Source organism: Hordeum vulgare, chromosome 4H (assembly GCF_904849725.1).
Source record: "Hordeum vulgare subsp. vulgare chromosome 4H, MorexV3_pseudomolecules_assembly, whole genome shotgun sequence".
NCBI classification, from domain to species: domain Eukaryota; kingdom Viridiplantae; phylum Streptophyta; class Magnoliopsida; order Poales; family Poaceae; genus Hordeum; species Hordeum vulgare.
In genome coordinates, this window is record NC_058521.1 from 278,603,947 (window position 1) to 278,614,701 (window position 10,755).

The window sequence follows — 10,755 nt, forward strand, 5'->3', positions numbered from 1 at the left end:
TGGCTGATACGTCTCCGTCGTATCTAATTTTCCAAACTCTTTTGCCCTTATTTTGGACTCTAATTTGCATGATTTGAATGAAACTAACCCGGACTAATGTTGTTTTCAGCAGAATTGCCATGGTGTTGTTTTTGCACAGAAATAAAAGTTCTCGGAATGATCTGGAAATTTACAAGGATTTTTTGTGGAATATATAAAAAATACTCGCGCAAGAATCAACTGGAGAAGTGGAGCGTGGAGCCCACAAGCCCACTAGGCGCGGGCCCCCCTGGCCACACCTAGCAGGCTTGTGGAGCCCACGGAGCTCCGCCGTCTCCAACTCCAGCACTATTTAGTCCCTTTCATCCGGAAAAAAATCAAGTTTTACGAGTTCATCGAGTTTTACGATACAGAGGGGTTACGGGTTGAGAATAGTTTAGGTTGAGCTTAGCATAGAGGGGTTACGGGTCCGATCACATTCACTTAGAGGAAAAACCAACTTGAAGACTTAACAATAAGTGAATATTATCGAGGACTTTCAACGCTCATAACTTAGTATATAGTCAATGAAGAACATCAGAGAAAAGTTTTTGAAGAATCTGTTATTTTTTAGGATTTTGAAAATTTTGTAGACATTGAAGATTTGAAGAATTTGCAAAAAGTCTCACTTTTGAAGAATTTCAACATTGAAGGAATTAAAATTGGGTGGTGGCGTGACCCACCCTATTAAAATGATGATTTCACGCACCGCGTAAAATTGTCGTAGGGCCCTGAGAATCAAATTCTTCATTAATTTCTTCACACTTAGAGCGTTATTCTTCATTGATTGAAGAAAATATTACTTTGTGTGTTGCACATCTAAGTCGTCAATTTTGCATAAGTGTTAGGATGTGTGCCTTTTCATAGAACATTCGAAGATTCTAAGATATTAAGCTCACATCACAACTTGCAAAATCTCTTTTGGTCCAAGGGATTAGTGAAGATATCCACTTGCTGGCCTTTAGTATTCACATGGTCGATGACGATGTTGCCCTTGAGTACATGATCACAAAGAAAATGATGACGAATCTAGATGTGCTTGGTCTTCGAGTGTTGTACTAGATTGTAAGCAATCTTGATTGCATCATTGTCGTAGTAGAGTGGCACATTCTTCAAGTTGATGTTGTGGTCCTTGAGGGTTTCCTTCATCCACAACAGTTGAGCACAACAAGAGCCAGCAACAATGTACTCAGCTTCAGAAGTCGAAAGTGACACGCAGTTTTGCTTCTTTCAGGACCAACAGACTAAGGATCGTCGGAGAAAATTACATGTGCCTGATGTTGACTTGCGATCCACACGGTCACTAGCATAATCAAAATAATAATATCCAACAAGGTGAATATTTGAGCCCTTGGGGTACCATAATCCAAGTGTTGGAGTGTGAGATACATAGTGAAGAATATGTTTCACATCCTTATGTTGTGATTCCTTCGGCTTTGCTTGGAAACATGCACACATGCAAACACTAAGCATAATGTCTAGCCTAGATGCAGATAGGTACAATAAAGAGCCAATCATAGAGCGATATACCTGCTCATCGAAATCTTTACCATTTTCGTCAGTGCAGAGGTGGCCGTTGGTAGGCATGGGAATTTTGATGCCTTTGCATTCATTCATGCCGAATTTCATCAGGACATCCTTGAGGTGTTTCTCTTAAGAAATAAAGATGTTATTGCGTTGTTGACAGATTTGAAGCCCTAGGAAGAATTTTAGCTCCCCCATCACTGATATTTGATATTCTACACCCGTCCTGTAGGCAAATTCATCACTGTAATGTTTTTCAATACAACCAAAGATGATATCGTCCACATATATTTGGCATAAAAACAATTAATTATCATAGGATTTTGTGAAAAGAGTGGGATCGAGTGAACCGGGTTTGAAGCCTTTCTTCACTAGTAATTACTTCAATGTATCATACCACGCCCGAGGGGCTTGCTTGAGGTCATAGAGTGCCTTTTTGAGTCTGAAGACTTTGTGAGGATGCTTCGGGTCTTCAAAACCCGGGGGCTGAGCAAGATATACTTCTTCCTCAATCTTGCCATTGAGGAATGCACTTTTCACATCCATTAGATATACTGTAATATTGTGATGATTAGCATAGGCAATCAATATATGAATAGCTTCAAGTATAGTAACTAGTGCAAAAGTTTCATCAAAGTCAATCCTTCAACGAGTGTGTAGCCTTGGGCTACAAGTCGTGTCTTGTTCCTCACTACCTGACCATCCTCATCTTGCTTGTTTCGGTAAATCCACTTGGTACCGATGACATTGTGCTTGCGAGGATCATGCCAGTTTGACGAGTTTTGAGACGTCGTTCAGCTTGAATTGATGAAGTTCATCTTGCATGGCTTGAACCTACTCAGGTTCCATGAAGGCTTCATAAACTTTTGAGGGTTTTGTGATGGACACAAAGGAGAAATGCCCACAAAATTTAATTAAATGTGAAGCTTTTGAGCGAGTGAGGGGACCTGGTGCATTGATGTCATCGAGGATTTTGTCAATTCCCCCTTCATTTGCAATCCTTGGATGCGTAGGTTGAAAACTTTGGTTGGGATGAGGAATTTGATCTGGAGTAATTTCCTGAGGTGCACCCGCTTGAATTTCGTCATTCTTGGGGATGACTTCTTCTATAGGAAGTTGTTCCTCAGTAGGAATGACATCTTCAGCAGCCTGGTGCTTAATATCTTCCTCGGGTGTCAATTTATCTGGCACAGGAGGCAGTTGCTCTCTTTGCGAGCCATTAGTTTCATTGCACCGCACATCTACAGTTTTAACAACCTTGGTGTGATAGTTTTTGAAGACTCTGTAGGTGTGCGAGTCTTTTGCATAACCGAGCATTAAACCCTCATGTGCTTTCGGTGCAAATTTAGAACCGTGGTGCGGATCTCTAAACCATCATCTTGCACCCAAGACTTAGAAATATCTTACATTGGGTTTCTTATCAGTGAAGATTTCGTATGAAGTCTTCTTGAGGAATTTGTGAAGATATACCCTATTGATGATGTGGCAGGCAGTGTTGATTGCCTTAGGCCAGAAGCAACGAGGAGTCTGATATTCTTCAAGCATAGTCCATGCTCTTTCAACCAGAGTCCCGTTCTTGCAATCAATGACGCCATTCCGTTGAGGAGTATAAGGAGTAGACAATTCGTGAGTAATACCAAGTTCATCAAGATAATCATCAAGGCGTGTATTCTTGAATTTTGTCCCATTGTCACTCCTGATGTGTTTAATCTTGATGCTGAAGTTCGTCGAGGCCCTTGAGGACAATCGTTTGAAGACTTCCTGCACTTCAGTTTTGCAAAGAATGATATGCCCCCAAGTATAACGAGAATAGTCATCAATGATGACAAAGCCATATAGAGATGCTTCATTGGTTAGAGTTGCATAATGAGTAGGTCCAAAGAGATCCATGTGAAGCAATTCAAAAGGACGAGTAGTAGTCATGATAGTCTTCGAGGGGTGCTTGCTATGGTCATCTTTCCAGACTCACATGCCCCGCAGAGGTGGTCCTTGAGGAATTTGAGGGTTTTGATGCCAATGACATGCTTCTTCTTCGCTAGTGTGTGCAAATTCCTCATGCCCGCATGACCAAGTTGTCGATGCCAGAGCCACCCTTCTAAGGCTTTTGCTAGTGGACACGTGGCTGGCTGAGGACCTGCAGAGAAATCAACAATATACAAGTCTCCTATCCTAAATCCTTCGAAGACTTTGGATTTGTCAGATTCCATGACGACTACTAATACGTCCATTTTGCATCATGCTTTCATGTTGATATTTATTGCTTTTTGGGCTGTTCTATTACTTGTGGTACAATATTTATGCCTTTTCTCTCTTATTTTGCAAAGTTTATTTGAAGAGGGAGTCAGGCAGCTGGAATTCTCGACTCGAAAAGGAGCAAATCCTAGTCCACTATTCTGCACATCTCCAAATGCCCTGAAAAGTTGCGTCGATTTTTTTGGGATTATATAAAAAATACTGGGCGAAAGAACTACTAGAGGGGGGCTGCCAGGGCGCCACAAGCCCTGACACCGTCACCTCCCTGGTGGCGGAGTGGGTTTTCTGGGCTCCATGACGGCCCACTAGCCCCCCTCTTTTGCTATATGAAGCATCTTGGTCCAGAAAAAATAAGAAGGGAGCTTTTTCGTGGTTTCGCCGCTGCCACGAGGCGGAACTTGAACAGATCCAATCTAGAGCTCCGGCAGGACGATCCTGCCGGGGAATCTTCCCTCCCGGAGGGGGAAATCGTCGCCATCGTCATCACCAACACTCCTCTCGTCGGAGGGGAGGCATCTTCATCAGCACCATCTCCTCTCCAATCCCTAGTTCATCTCTTGTAATCAATCTCCGTCTCACGACTCCGATTGGTACTTGTAAGGTTGCTAGTAGTGTTGATTACTCTTTGTAGTTGATGCTAGTTGGATCACTTGGTGGAAGAGTTTATGTTCAGATCCTTGATGCTATTCATTACACCTCTGATCATGATTATGATTATGCTTTGTGAGTAGTTACTTTTGTTCCTGAGGACATGGGATAAGTCATGTTAATAATAGTCATGTGAATTTGATATTCGTTCGGTATTTTGATATGTTGTATGTTGTATTTTCCTCTAGTGGTGTTATGTGAACATCGACTACATAAGACTTCACCATATTTGGTACTAGAGGAAGGCATTGGGAAGTAGTAAGTAGATGATGGATTGGTGGAGTGACAGAAGCTTCAACCCCAGTCTATGTGTTGCTTCATGAGGGGCAGATTTGGATCCACTAGTTTAATGATATGGTTAAACTTTGTCTTAATTCTTCGTTTGTAGTTGCGGATGCTTGCGAGAGAGGTTAATCATAAGTGGGATGCTTGTCCAAGTAAGGGCTGTACCCAAGCGCCGGTCCACCCACATATCAAACTATCAAAGTAACGAACGCGAATCGTATGAACATGGTGAAACTAGCATGACAGAAATCCTCGTGTGTTCTCGGGAGCGTTTTTCCTCCTATAAGACTTTGTTCAGGCTTGTCCCTTGCTACAAAAGGGATTGGGCCACTTGCTGCACCGTTTCTACTACTTGTTAATTGTTACTTTTTGCTTGCTACGTTTCACCTCGCTACACAATCACTTGTTACTGCTACTTTCAGTGCTTGCAGTTATTACCTTGCTGAAAACCGTTTATCAGAGCCTTCTGCTCCTCGTTGGGTTCGACACTATTACTTATCGAAAGGATTACGATTGATCCCCTATACTTGTGGGTCATCAACACTCTTCTCTGGCGCCGTTGTCGGGGAGTGAAGCGCCTTTGGTACGTGGAAGTTGGTAAGGAAACATTTATATACTGTGCTGAAATTTATTGTCACTTGTCACTATGGAAACTGTTCCTTTGAGGAGTTTGTTCGGGGTATCTTCACCACGAACGGAAGCACGAGGATTTGTTTCTCGACCTGAGGTACCTACTGAAAATATCTTTTATGAAATTCCTTCGGGTATGCTTGAGAAACTGCTGGCTAATCCTTTTAGAGGAGATGGATCTTCACATCTAGACTTGCATCTAATCTATGTAGATGAAGTTTGTGGTTTATTGAAGTTTGCAGGTTTTCCCCAGGATGAGGTAAAGAAGAAAGTCTTTCCTTTATCTTTGAAGGATAAGGCATTGACATGGTATAGGCTATGTGATGATACTGGATCATGGGCTACAATCGGTTGAAATTGGAATTTCATCAAAAGTTCTATCCTATGTATTTAGTACATCGTGAACGGAACTTTATTTATAACTTTTGGCCTCATGACAGGGAAAGCATAGCTCAATCTTGGGGGAGGCTTAAACCAATGCTATATTCATGCCCCAATCATGAGCTCTCGAGAGAAATCATCACTCAAAACTTTTATGCTCGGCTTTCTCATGAAGATCGTACCATGCTTGACACTTCTTGTACCAGTTCTTTTATGAAGAAGGATATTGATCACAAGTGGAATTTATTTGAGAGAATCAAACACAACTCTGAAGATTGGGAGCTGGAGGAAGGTAAGGAGTCAGGTATGAATTTCCAGTTTGATTGCGTTAAATCTTTTGTTGAGACAAACACTTCTAGAGATTTTAGCGCTAAGTATGGACTTGACTCTGAGATAGTAGCTTCTCTATGTGAATCTTTTGCTGCTCATGTTGATCTTCCCAAAGAGAAGTGGTTTAAATATCATCCTCCTGTAGAAAGCAACATAGCCAAAACCAATCTAGTTGAGGAGAAAGTCATTGCTTTTAGTGATCCTGTTGTTCCTTGTGCTTACACTGAGAAACTACCATACCCTGCTAGGATAAAGGATTATTCTAAATCTCCAACTGTGATACGTAGGGGTTACATTCTTTCACCCCCTGAAGATATTAGAGTTGAACCTAGTGTTGCTATTATCAAAGATCTCTTAGCCGAAGACATAGATGGGCATGTTATCAAATTCTGTGAGGACTCCACTAGAATTGCTAAACCTCACGCGAAAGACAAACACGAACACGTAGTCGGCCTGCCCGTTGTTTCTGTTAAGATAGGAGATCACTGTTACCATGGTTCATGTGATATGGGAGCTAGTGTTAGTGCAATACCCCGTTCTCTATATGATGAAATCAAAGATGAGATTGCACCTGCTGAGTTAGAACCCATTGATGTCACTATTACTCTAGCTAATAGAGACACTATCTGCCCTCTGGGAATTGTGAGAGACGTAGAAGTCCTGTGTGGTAAGACGAAGGACCCTACAGATTTCCTCGTCCTTGGTACTACACAAGATAGCTTTTGTCCCATCATATTCGGTAGACCCTTTCTCAACACTGTCAATGCTCACATTGATTGCCTTAAGCAGACTGTCACCGTAAGTTTCGATGGTGTGTCTCATGAATTTAACTTCTCCAAGTTTGGAAGACAACCCCATGAAAGATAGCCGTCTGGTAGAGATGAAATTATTGCTCTTGCCTCTATTGCCGTACCTCCTACAGATCCTTTAGAGCAATATCTTCTTGAGCTTGAAAATGGTATGCATATGGAGGAGAGAGATGAGATAGATAAAATTGTCTTAGAACAATATCCTATTCTCAAGAATAATCTGCCTGTTGAACTGCTTGGGGATCCTCCCCCACCAAAGGGTGATCTTGTGTTCGAGCTTAAATAGTTGCCTGATATTCTTAAGTATGCCTATCTTGATGAGAAGGAGATATATCCTTTCATTATTAGTGCTCTCCTCTCAGAGCACGAAGAGAAGAAGTTACTAAGGACTCTGAGGAAGCACCGCGCTGCTATTGGATATACTCTTGATGATCTTAAGGGTATTAGTCCTACTCTATGTCAGCACAAGATTAAAACCGATCCTGACTTTAAACCAGTTGCTGATCATCAAAGGAGATTAAATCCTAAGATGAAAGAGGTCGCTAGAAAAGAAATATTAAAGCTTCTGGAAGCAGGAACCATTTATCCTATTGCTCATAGTGATTGGGTAAGTCCAGTACATTGCGTACCTAAGAAGGGAGGTATCACCGTCGTTCCTAATGATAAGGATGAACTAATCCCACAAAGGATTATTACCGGCTATAGGATGGTGATAGACTTCCGGAAACTGAACAAGGCAACCATGAAAGATCATTATCCATTGCCGTTTATCGACCAAATGCTAGAAACGCTATCAGAGCACACACACTTATGCTTTCTAGACAGTTATTCACGTTTCTCGCAAATACCTGTTGCACAATCTGATCAAGAGAAAACCACTTTTACCTGCCCTTTCGGTACCTTTGCCTATAGATGTATGCCTTTTGGCTTATGTAACGCACCTGTCACCTTTCAAAGATGTATGATGGCTATATTCTCTGACTTTTGTGAAAAGATTGTTGAGATTTTCATGGATGACTTCTCCGTTTATGGGTCTTCCTTTGATGGTTGCCTCAGCAAGCTTGATCGAGTCTTACTAAGATGCGAAGAAACCAACCTCGTCTTGAATTGGGAGAACTGCCACTTTATGGTTAATGAAGGTATCGTCTTAGGACACAAAATCTCTAAAAGAGGCATTGAAGTTGATAAGGCTAAGGTTGATGCAATTGAGAAAATGCCTTGCCCCACAGATATCAGAGGTATACGAAGTTTCCTAGGTCATGCTGGTTTCTACAGAAGGTTCATTAAAGACTTCTCTAAGATTTCTAGGCCTCTTACCAACCTCTTGCAGAAGGATGTTCCTTTTGTTTTTGTTCAGGATTGTGAGGAAGCCTTCGAAATACTTAAGAAGGCTTTGATAACCGCACCTATTGTTCAACCACCTGACTGGAACTTGCCCTTTGAAATCATGTGCGACGCTAGTGATTATGCTGTTGGTGCTGTTCTAGGACAAAGAGTTGAAAAGAAGTTGAATGTCATTCACTACGCTAGTAAAACTCTAGACAATGCCCAAAGAAACTATGCCACAACGGAGAAGGCATTTTTAGCAGTCGTGTTTGCATGTGAAAAGTTCAGATCTTACATAGTTGACTCCAAAGTCACTCTTCACTCTGATCATGCTGCTATTAAGTACCTCATGGAGAAGAAGGACGTTAAGCCTAGGCTGATCAGATGGGTTCTCCTGCTACAAGAATTTGATTTGCACGTCGTTGACCGAAAGGGTGATGATAACCCTGGAGCAGATAACTTGTCTAGGCTAGAGAATGTCCTTGATGACCCATTACCTATTGATGATAGCTTTCCTGATGAGCAATTAAATGTCATCCGCACTTCACATAGTGCATCGTGGTATGCAGATTATGCAAACTATCTCGTAGCCAAATACATACCACCCAGTTTCACCTATCAGCAAAAGAAGAAATTCTTCTTTGATTTGAGACATTACTTTTGGGATGATCCTCACCTTTATAAGGAAGGAGTAGATGGTGTTATTAGACGTTGTGTGCCTGAATATGAACAGGGACAGATCTTGCAAAAGTGTCATTCCGAAGCCTACAGAGGACACCACGCTGGAGATAGAACTGCACATAAGGTATTGCAATCAGGTTTCTATTGGCCCACTCTCTTCAAGGATGCCCGTAAGTTTGTCTTGTCTTGTGACGAATGCCAAAGAATAGGGAACATCAGTAAGCGTCAGGAAATGCCTATGAACTATTCACTTGTCATTGAGCCATTTGATGTCTGGGGCTTTGATTATATGGGACCCTTCCCGAGTTCCAATGGGTACACTCACATCTTAGTTGCCGTGGATTACGTTACTAAGTGGGTAGAAGCTATCCCCACTAAAAATGTTGATCACCACACCTCTATTAAGATGCTTAAAGAAGTCATATTCCCAAGATTTGGAGTCCCTAGATACTTGATGAATGATGGCGGTTCACACTTCATTCATGGTGTTTTCCGCAAGATGCTAGCTAAGTATGATGTCAACCATAGAGTTGCATCTCCTTATCATCCTCAGTCTAGTGGTCAAGTGGAGTTGTGTAATAAGGAGATCAAGTTGATCCTACAAAAGACCGTCAATAGATCTCGAAAGAACTGGTCTAGCAAACTTGACGATGCACTATGGGCTTATAGGACTGCTTATAAGAATCCCATGGGCATGTCACCGTATAAAATGGTTTACGGTAAAGCCTGTCATTTACCTCTTGAGCTGGAACACAAAGCTTATTAGGCAATCAAAGAGCTCAACTTTGATTTCAAACTTGCCGGTGAGAAGCGGTTGTTTGATATCAGCTCGTTATATGAATGGAGAACCCAGGCATGCGAGAATGCCAAGTTATTCAAGGAAAAGGTTAAGAGATGGCACGACAAACGAATACAAAAATGAGAGTTCAATGTAGGTGATTATGTCTTGTTATACAATTCTCGTTTGAGATTCTTTGCAGGCAAGCTTCTCTCTAAATGGGAAGGTCCCTATGTTATCGAGGAAGTATATCGTTCCGATACCTTCAAAATCAATAACACGGAAGGAAATTTTCCTAGAGTGGTAAATGGGCAAAGAATCAAGCATTACATCTCTGGTACTCCCAGAAATGTTGAGACCAATATCATCAATGTCATAACTCCAGAGGAGTACATAAGGGATGTTTATCACCTTGTTTCAGACCTTGAAAACGAAGATGTATCTGTTTCGGTAAGAAACTAGACTTCGATGCTTTTCCAATAGGAAATTTCCTCCGTTTTGGAATTTTTGGAAAATTAGAAAAATAAAAAGCAGTCCGGAGAGCGAACGAGGCGCCACAAGCCCTGCCACCGCCCCCTACCCCCCTGGTGGCAGAGGGCAAGCTTGTGGGCACCTCGTGTGCCTCCTAGACTCCGTTTTCTTGCGGAGGACTCCTTCTGGCCCAGAAAAAAATCAATATATACTCGCCCGAAGGTTTTGATCTCCGTATCACGCAATTTTCCTCTGTTTTCGTTTCGAGCTTGTTGTCTGCCGCAGATTTAGGTCAAGATGTCTTCTCAAGATTTAGAAGAAGAGATCTATGTGGCCAATGATCGTGCTAACTCTAGGATTAATGGGGACTTGGAACCATATGGCTGGACCACTGATGAGGAAGAAGACTATGAGCCCAAGGGGAAGGAACAAACGAGTTCTGATGAAGAGGAGGCTCCTCTACCTCAACCTGCAAACACCCATGTGGAGTTCAAGAAGTCAAGCCTCCCCAACTCCAGGAAGAAGCCTAAGACCATATTTATACCCTCTCGTTTCTTGCAGGAGAGTAAGCAGGAGCTTAGCCATAGAGTGTTGAAACTTGAGGAGTAAAATGACGATCTA